The 11,521-nt window shown below is 44.6% G+C and overlaps 1 long non-coding RNA gene across 1 annotated transcript in view; it reads right to left on the reverse strand.

Annotated features, from left to right (window-relative positions):
- Positions 1–11,521, reverse strand: part of LOC140469040 (uncharacterized) — a 110,694-nt gene that overhangs the window by 74,236 nt on the left and 24,937 nt on the right. The gene's annotated exons all lie outside the window — the stretch shown is intronic.

The following is an 11,521-nucleotide window of genomic DNA, read 5'->3' on the forward strand; positions in this document are numbered from 1 at the left end:
AAGTAGGCATTTGAGACTAGCCTTCAATTCTTTGCAATAATGAAATGGTTAGGGGTTGTGATTGCTTATCAGATCTCTTGGTTTCATGCTGAAATCACGTCTTAAATAGAAGTTGGTCTTGTGAACCAGGAGAAAGATTAACAGTGCAATTAAATGAAAAATAGTTAATTACGTTTTGAAGGAAAGAGTCACATCTCCTGAGTTAAGAATCCTGAGAGATTTGATGAAGAGACTGTATTCTCAGTGAATATATATAGAAACTAGAGTAGGCCATTTGGAACATTGCTCCTGATCCACTATTTTTGACGTTTGAAAGGCTCTGACCTTTCAATCCCAAAGAGAAATCAAAAAGCAGCATGAATACAATACACAGTTAAGAATATCTTTCTATGTTAATGTATTGAAAATCTTACATCCCTACCAAAAGCTCCTTTTCTATTTTATATCCCTATGTCTACTTTATAATGGAACTGCTTTATATCAACACTTTGGCTTTAATTTTGTGGTTTTAATTATAACAAAACTGTCAACACTCACCATCACTTATAACAGTGAAACTGACAGGAAGATCTCATATCCTCACGTGTGCAATTCAATGTGAAATTCCAGAAGTTTCTGGATTCTCTTCTTCTCCACAAAAGGGTGTTGTTGAAGTCCTCAGATACAACATTTTTATTTTGGAATCACTGAACTGATGAAAACATCCCCATTTTTGTCTTAATATCTTTGTTAAACAGCTCCACCTGGGAAAACTTTGCTTTTTTTGTAATATGCAACTGGGAATATAACAGCAAAAAATTTACAGCTATTATGAACAATCTCTCTGGTCCTGGAAAACTAACTTTATGTACGTGTAGTCTCAAACTTTTTATTCATGATAAAAATTCAATCTGTTTCATCTAATGGGCAGTTTTAAAGTGTTATTTATTACTGCTCATAATGTGTAAATGACAACCTCTATTCCACTTTCTATAAAATTTACAAAGTGTCAGGTGATCAGGTTTTCAACATATTGAAAAGGCAAGGCTCCATGATGATTGACATATTGGGTGACCAGTAGCAGGAGTCAGAAGGAGGGGAAGTTGGAAGTGAGAGGTCATGTTGAATCAGTGTTGGTAGGTCTATTCTGTAGATCATTGAAAAGATATCATCAGCAATGTTGCCAAACCAGTTATGACAGATCCCTCAGAGACATCAAGTAGATAAGGATACGAGGTGGACTGCATGAGGTGCCATGCAGTGGAATCCTTACAGGTAGAAGGATGAAATTTAAAAACATTTCTCGCCCTCTCTGGCCCAGTATGTAAGAGACACGAGGAGATAAAAGTGAATATTGGGACATAATCTTTTTTATGAAGTTAAACATAACACTGGGGCAGTTATTGAAAATCTGTGACTATCACAGCAAAACCAAGAAGTGTAATCCTCCTAATAAATAACAAATGCATTTACTTCCTCATTTGCTGTCTGTTATAATACTTCAATATGATTGGCTTATGTGATGGCATCCCTGGATATATGTATTATTACATTTTACATAATATATATCTCTATCTGCTATAATGGAACTTTGTACTATAATTATTTATATATTTATTCCTGACTCAAGCATCTATCTCAACCCTCATCTCTGCCAATCTCCTTAACATGGTACCAGATTTGAATTTATGATGGAAAAAAGCAAATACTTAATCAAAAGATTGCCTGAACTTTGAATTCAGTTTTATTTCCCCAAGGATGGTGGCCAATTTCCATTCAATTAATCTCACAATCTGTACCATGTTGTGTCAGCTTCTGACTTTGCTGCAGCACCAACAGTGGTGGGAGGACATAATTACAGCATAGACCATTTATATTGGCAATTTCCAAAACAATCAATATGAGGATTTATAAGGGAAAAATAAAAATAAGAGCAGAATATAAGACTTTAAAATGTGAAGGCGATCTATGTGCCCTGGTACATTTATTGCCCATCTTCCAAGCCTCTCTTCAATGGATGAAAACTCTTGATCTTTTCTTCTCAAATGGAGTTTGAGGCAGAGTCATAGAGTCAGAGAGTTGTATAGCATGGAAGTAGACCTTTCGGGCCAACTTGTCCATGCCAACCAGATATTTTAAATTAATCGAGTCCCATTTGCCAGCACTTGGCCCAATCCCTCGAAACCCTTCCTATTCATGTACCCATCCAGATGCCTTTTAAATGTTGTAATTGTACCAGCCTCCACCACTTCCTCTGGCAGATCATTGCATACATACATCACTCTCTGTGTGTGAAAAAGTTGCTTCTTCGGTCCCTTTTAAAACTTTACCCTCTCATCCTAAACCTGTGTCCTCTAGTTCTGGACTCCCTCCACCCCTGGAAAAGACCTTGTCCATTTACTCTATCCATGCCCCTCATGATTGTTTTCAACCTCTATAAGGTCACCCCTCAGCCTTCGACGCTCCAGGGAAAACAGCCCCAGCCTATTCAGCCTCTCCCTGTAGCTCAAACACTCCAGCTAAGGCAATATCCTTGTAAATCTTTTCTGAACATTTTCAAGTTTCACAGCATATTTCCTATAGCAGGGAGACCAGAATTGCACACAATATTCCAAAAGTAGTCTAACCAATGTCCTGTACAGCCACAACATGACCTCCCAACGTCTATACAGTTTATAGCTATTCAGAAACTGGCATTTATATTGTGTTTTGCTTCATTTTTGTTGTCTCAGACTTTTAGCCTTTTCAACTATGTTTTGTCTGTTCCTCCTGGTAGGAATAATTTTTTAAATATTTTTGAATGGAGGCTGTAAGAAAAACTGAGTTTGCCAAAATTCTAGGCAAGGTTTAACATTTAACCTTGATTATGTTCAATTAACAGCAGGTTTCACAGCTGAGTGGGCTCCTTCTCTGCTGTGCCATTGTGTGCTATGCTTTTACAATAGAACGTACATTAATTTGTCAAATTACCATTTAAGCCTAACATTGAAGGAATACAGCACTGATCCACAAATACCCTCTGAGGAACTTTACACCATGAAGTGGATGGATCAAAAGAGTGCACATGGACACCAGAAACATGGATAGATATTTCTCTCGATGAATTATTATATTTGGCAGTTCTAATTAATTCATTTCTCCTTTAACCGTGCTCTGCTAAAGTGACCGAAGTGATAGCTCATTCAAGGTTTATCGTGAAGATGGTGCAGAATGGGGAAAAAAGAGCAAATAGCTATTTCCCACCATAAATAACAAAGGAATTAGAACTGCCAACAATTGTTGCCGTGGAAACTGGATACCTCTTTTATTGCATTTTACATAACGTGTACGCTTGCATCTGCTATAATAGGGGTTTGTACAGTAGTTATTTATAGATTTATTTCTGACTCAAGTACCTATCTCAACCAAGAATGTAGAATGTAATTGTGCTTGAGTTTGCCTTTAACACACGTCTGTGGATTCTAATTCAATCTGGGGTATGCCTGACTGCAGTGTCAATGGAACAACATTGTAGTGTACCTTCAACAGCTACATACCATGGAGGTTGACAACAAGTAGATGTAAAAATGTAACAGACAGTCCCCAATGAACAGCAAATGAGCAAATAATCTGTTCTGCTGGTGTCTGTAGAAGTGAGAATATTGGTCTGAATGCGGGGGAAACAGTTCTCTGAAAAGTGTTCTGAACTCTTTCTAAGTTAAAGTGAGCAAGCCGACATTTAGTTTATCAACAAGTCTGACCAAGCAGCACTCCGTCAGTATCGCTGTGCCAAGATACCAGGCAGCTCAAGTTTATGTGTTTAAGCCCTGACGTACCCCTAAAGTCCACAATATTCTATATGGTTTTATTTTCGAACTAGAGTCCACAATATTTTGTAAGGTTTTATTTTCTCCCAAGTTTTGATTTGTTTTGCACCTTCAGAACTACAAAGAGGGTGGCAAATTCCGAAGAAATCCAGAGAAAATAGGTTAAAATCTCCCTTCCGGGCAGTCATACTTTCATATTTTACACACATCAGTGCAGCCAGTTTATAAAATGCAGACAATTGACAGGCTGGGAAGAAGCCTCCAGTCAAGTCTTTTTAATACCAAATGGGAAAGTCTATTTTAAACTTCTTCCAATGCAACCAATTAACTGTCAAGAAAAATAACTTAACCCTATCAAGGACCAAAACCAAGAAGTGTATATTCATATAGCACCTTATGGTGCCCCGACCTACTTTTCAAGGAAGTACTTTGATCTCTGTTCTACTGTCGGACATACTGCAGCCAAATTATACACAAGCTCCATGGCCAACGATGTGTTATTGACTTGGACATTCATTTTGGTCATGTTGATTCAATGATTAATATGGATCAGGACACCAGGGAGGATGTTCCAGCTCTTTCTCAAAATAGTGGCTGGGAATCTTTTAACATCTCCTCACTGAGAGCAGACGAGACCTCAATTTGATATCTCATTCGTAAAACAAAAGGCACTTTCAGCTGTGCAGCTGAGCTTCAATCCTGCCTTGGTGTAAAAGCCCTGATTGTCACTGTTAAGCTTTTGGCGTGGGTGTTGAAACCACAAACCTCTGTCTCGGAGGTGTGAGAGCTACCGACTGAATCCCAGGAGTCTGGTCGTACTTGATGCCAAACAAGGTGAGCATGGAGAACTGTTCCAAAGTTCCATCTTATTTTGAGACACTTTAGAACGAGAGGAATGTACACAGGTTCAATATGTTTCTCAAATTCAAAATTTCAAATTAGCTCTAAAAATACAAATGAAGGAATGAATTTTTCACCAGCCTATAATGAAGAGCACTGGTCTCGCTACGTCTGCAATGCAGCATCCACTGACACAGCCCTATAAAATCACATCTAATCTCTTAACATTTTGCATCACATTCTACTATTCATTACCAGTTGCAAAGTCACCAAAGTGCCTGCAAGGTTAGTATTCAGCTCAAGAACTGAACCAGTTACAAGAGAAAATAAGGGAATGCTTGGGGAGTGGTTGATTTACTTTTTCCCGTCTGTAAAGCTCTGTGAATCTCAGTAGAAAGGAGAGAGTATGTGAACCAGCAGTTAGCATGTTTGACCTGGAGGGCAGTAACTCATAAATAAGCAAAAGCGTCAAGAACTAATAGCAGCTTCACAACCTCAGGATATACTATTGTGCATTACAATCAATGCAGCCCAGTCACCCCAGAACAGGGGTGTATATCATGGTCCAATAACTAGGGCCTGGGTTCTTGGGGATCTACTGTGCTGGAGTCAGATTGTTGCTGGCTGGGGAATGGGGGCAATAGGGTTCCAGGCCTAGCACCACAGTCTCATGGTGATTGTTATTGTTCTGTAAGAAATGTGGCAGCCAATTCACGCACAGCAAGCTCCCACAAACAAGAATGTAATCATTAGCAAAACATTTTTTGATTTGATTGAGGGACATATCATTGACCAAGTATCATGTCTTGTCTGACAGATGGCACCATTGCAAGTCGAGCATTCTGTCTCTGCAATACTGGAGGGTGTATCTACATTTTGTGCTCAAATCCAGGAACAGAATTCTGGATCCTCTGCCTTTGTACACAAGGGTGAGAATTCTATGCTGGATCACAGGCACAAAAGCACTCCCTCTCTCTCTCACTCGAACAAGCACAAACACACACATGTACACACACACATACACTCTCTGTCGCTCATACAGGCACATCCACACACACTCTCTCTCCTCATACAGGCACTCCCACACACACACACACACACACTCTCTCTCCTCATACAGGCACTCCCACACACACACTCTCTCCTCATACAGACACTCCCACACACACACACACACACACACTCTCTTCTCATACAGACACTCCCACACACACATACACACACACTCTCTCTTCTCATACAGACACTCCCACACACACACACACACACTCTCTCTCCTCATAGAGACACTCCCACACACACACACACACACACACACTCTCTCTCCTCATACAGACACTCCCACACACACACACACACTCTCTCTCCTCATACAGACACTCCCACACACACACACACACACACACTCTCTCCTCATACAGACACTCCCACACACACACACACACACACACACACACTCTCTCTCCTCATACAGACACTCCCACACACACACACACACACACTCTCTCCTCATACAGACACTCCCACACACACACACACACACACACTCTCTCTCCTCAGACAGACACTCCCACACACACACACACACTCTCTCTTCTCATACAGACACTCCCACACACACCCACACACTCTCTCTCCTCATACAGACACTCCCACACACACATACACACACACACTCTCTCTCCTCATACAGACACTCCCACACACACACACACACACACACACTCTCTTCTCATACAGACACTCCCACACGCACACACACACACACACACACTCTCTTCTCATACAGACACTCCCACACACACACACACACACACTCTCTCTCTCCTCATACAGACACTCCCACACACACACACACACACACACACACTCTCTTCTCATACAGACACTCCCACACACACACACACTCTATTCTCATACAGACACTCCCACACACACATACACACACACACTCTCTTCTCATACAGACACTCCCACACACATACACACACACACTCTCTCTCCTCATACAGACACTCCCACACACACACACACACACTCTCTCTCCTCATACAGACACTCCCACACACACACATACACACACAATCTCTCCTCATACAGACACTCCCACACACACACATACACACACACTCTCTCTCCTCATACAGACACTCCCACACACACATACACACACTCTCTCTCCTCATACAGACACTCCGACACACACACATACACACACACTCTCTTCTCATACAGACACTCCCACACACACACACACACACACACTCTCTCTCTCCTCATACAGACACTCCCACTCACACACACACAAACACTGTCTCTCCTCATACAGACACTCCCCCACACACACATACACACACACTCTCCCTCCTCATACAGACACTCCCACACACACATACACACACACACTCTCTCTCCTCATACAGACACTCCCACACACACACATACACACACACTCTCTCTCCTCATACAGACACTCCCACACACACATACACACACTCTCTCTCCTCATACAGACACTCCCACACACACATACACACACACTCTCTCTCCTCATACAGACACTCCCACACACACATACACACACACACTCTCTCTCCTCATACAGACACTCCCACACACACACATACACACACACTCTCTCTCCTCATACAGACACTCCAACACACACACACACACACACTCTCTCTCTCCTCATACAGACACTCCCACACACACACACACTCTCTCCTCATACAGACACTCCCACACACACACATACACACACACTCTCTCTCCTCATACAGACACTCCCACACACACATACACACACACACTCTCTTCTCATACAGACACTCCCACACACACACACACACACACACTCTCTCTCTCCTCATACAGACACTCCCACACACACATACACACACACTGTCTCTCCTCATACAGACACTCCCCCACACACACATACACACACACTCTCTCTCCTCATACAGACACTCCCACACACACATACACACACACTCTCTCTCCTCATACAGACACTCCCACACACACATACACACACACACTCTCTCTCCTCATACAGACACTCCCACACACACATACACACACACACTCTCTCTCCTCATACAGACACTCCCACACACACATACACACACACTCTCTCTCCTCATACAGACACTCCCACACACACATACACACACTCTCTCTCCTCATACAGACACTCCCACACACACATACACACACACTCTCTCTCCTCATACAGACACTCCCACACACACACACACACACACACTCTCTCTCCTCATACAGACACTCCCACACACACATACACACACACACTCTCTCTCCTCATACAGACACTCCCACACACACACATACACACACACTCTCTCTCCTCATACAGACACTCCCACACACACATACACACACACACTCTCTTCTCATACAGACACTCCCACACACACACACACACACTCTCTCTCTCTCCTCATACAGACACTCCCACACACACATACACACACACTGTCTCTCCTCATACAGACACTCCCCCACACACACATACACACACACTCTCTCTCCTCATACAGACACTCCCACACACACATACACACACACACTCTCTCTCCTCATACAGACACTCCCACACACACACATACACACACACTCTCTCTCCTCATACAGACACTCCCACACACACATACACACACTCTCTCTCCTCATACAGACACTCCCACACACACATACACACACACTCTCTCTCCTCATACAGACACTCCCACACACACATACACACACACACTCTCTCTCCTCATACAGACACTCCCACACACACACATACACACACACTCTCTCTCCTCATACAGACACTCCCACACACACATACACACAACCTGTCTCTCCTCATACAGACACTCCCACACACACATACACACACACTCTCTCTCCTCATACAGACACTCCCACACACACATACACACACACACTCTCTCTCCTCATACAGACACTCCCACACACACACACACACACACACTCTCTCTCCTCATACAGACACTCCCACACACACACACACACACACACTCTCTCCTCATACAGACACTCCCACACACACACACACACACACACTCTCTCCTCATACAGACACTCCCACACACACACACACACACACACTCTCTCTCCTCATACAGACACTCCCACACACACACACACACACTCTCTCTCCTCATACAGACACTCCCACACACACATACACACACACACTCTCTCCTCATACAGACACTCCCACACACACACACACACACTCTCTCCTCATACAGACACTCCCACACACACATACACACACACACTCTCTCTCCTCATACAGACACTCCCACACACACATGTACACACACACTCTCTCTCCTCATACAGACACTCCCACACACACACACACACACACACTCTCTCTCCTCATACAGACACTCCCACACACACACACACACACACTCTCTCTCCTCATACAGACACTCCCACACACACACACACTCTCTCTCCTCATACAGACACTCCCCCACACACACACACACACTCTCTCTCCTCATACAGACACTCCCACACACACACACACACACACACACACTCTCTCCTCATACAGGCACTCCCACACACACACACACACTCTCTTCTCATACAGGCCCTCCCACACACACACACACACACACACACACACTCTCTTCTCATACAGACACTCCCACACACACACACACACACTCTCTCTCCTCATACAGACACTCCCACACACGCATACACACACACTCTCTCTCCTCATACAGACACTCCCACACACACATACACACACACTCTCTCTCCTCATACAGACACTCCCACACACACACACACTCTCTCTCCTCATACAGACACTCCCCCACACACACACACACACTCTCTCTCCTCATACAGACACTCCCACACACACACACACACACACACACACACTCTCTCCTCATACAGGCACTCCCACACACACACACACACTCTCTTCTCATACAGGCCCTCCCACACACACACACACACACACACACACACACTCTCTTCTCATACAGACACTCCCACACACACACACACACACTCTCTCTCCTCATACAGACACTCCCACACACGCACACACACACACTCTCTCTCCTCATACAGACACTCCCACACACACATACACACACACTCTCTCTCCTCATACAGACACTCCCACACACACACACACACACACTCTCTCCTCATACAGACACTCCCACACACACACACACACACACACTCTCTCCTCATACAGGCACTCCCACACACACACACACACTCTCTTCTCATACAGGCCCTCCCACACACACACACACACACACACACACTCTCTTCTCATACAGACACTCCCACACACACACACACACACACACACTCTCTCTCCTCATACAGACACTTCCACACACACATACACACACACTCTCTCTCCTCATACAGACACTCCCACACACACACACACACACACTCTCTCTCCTCATACAGACACTCCCACACACACATACACACACACTCTCTCTCCTCATACAGACACTCCCACACACACGTACACACACACACTCTCTCCTCATACAGACACTCCCACACACACACACACACACACACTCTCTCCTCATACAGACACTCCCACACACACACACTCTCTTCTCATACAGACACTCCCACACACACATACACACACACTCTCTCTCCTCGTACAGACACTCCCACACACACATACACACACACTCTCTCTCCTCGTACAGACACTCCCACACACACATACACACACACACTCTCTCATCATACAGACACTCCCACACACACACATACACACAAACTCTCTCTCTTCTCATACAGACGCTCCCACACACACACACACACACACACTCTCTCCTCATACAGGCACTCCCACTCACACACATACACACACACTCTCTCTCCTCATACAGACACTCCCACACACACACATACACACACACTCTCTCTCCTCATACAGACACTCCCACACACACACTCTCTCTCCTCATACAGACACTCCCACACACACACAAACACTCTCTCCTCATACAGACACTCCCACACACACACACACACACTCTCTCTCCTCATACAGACACTCCCACACACACACACACACACACTCTCTTCTCATACAGACACTCCCACACACACACACACACACACACACTCTCTTCTCATACAGGCACTCCCACACATACACACACACACACACTCTCTCCTCATACAGACACTCCCACACACACACACACACACACACACACACACACACACACTCTCTTCTCATACAGACACTCCCACACACACACACACACACACTCTCTTCTCATACAGACACTCCCGCACACACACACACACACTCTCTCTCCTCATACAGACACTCCCACACACACACACACACACTCTCTTCTCATACAGACACTCCCACACACACACATACACACACACTCTCTTCTCATACAGACACTCCCACACACACATACACACACACACTCTCTCCTCATACAGACACTCCCACACACACACATACACACACACTCTCTTCTCATACAGACACTCCCACACACACACATACACACACACTCTCTCTCCTCATACAGACACTCCCACACACACACACACACTCTCTCCTCATACAGACACTCCCACACACACACACACACACTCTCTCTCCTCATACAGACACTCCCACACACACACACACACACACTCTCTTCTCATACAGACACTCCCACACACACACACACACACACTCTCTTCTCATACAGGCACTCCCACACACACACACACACACACACACACACACTCTCTCCTCATACAGGCAGTCCCACACACACACACACACTCTCTCCTCATACAGACACTCCCACAGACAC

The sequence above is a fragment of the Chiloscyllium punctatum genome, chromosome 48 (genome assembly GCF_047496795.1).
Source record: "Chiloscyllium punctatum isolate Juve2018m chromosome 48, sChiPun1.3, whole genome shotgun sequence".
NCBI lineage: Eukaryota > Metazoa > Chordata > Chondrichthyes > Orectolobiformes > Hemiscylliidae > Chiloscyllium > Chiloscyllium punctatum.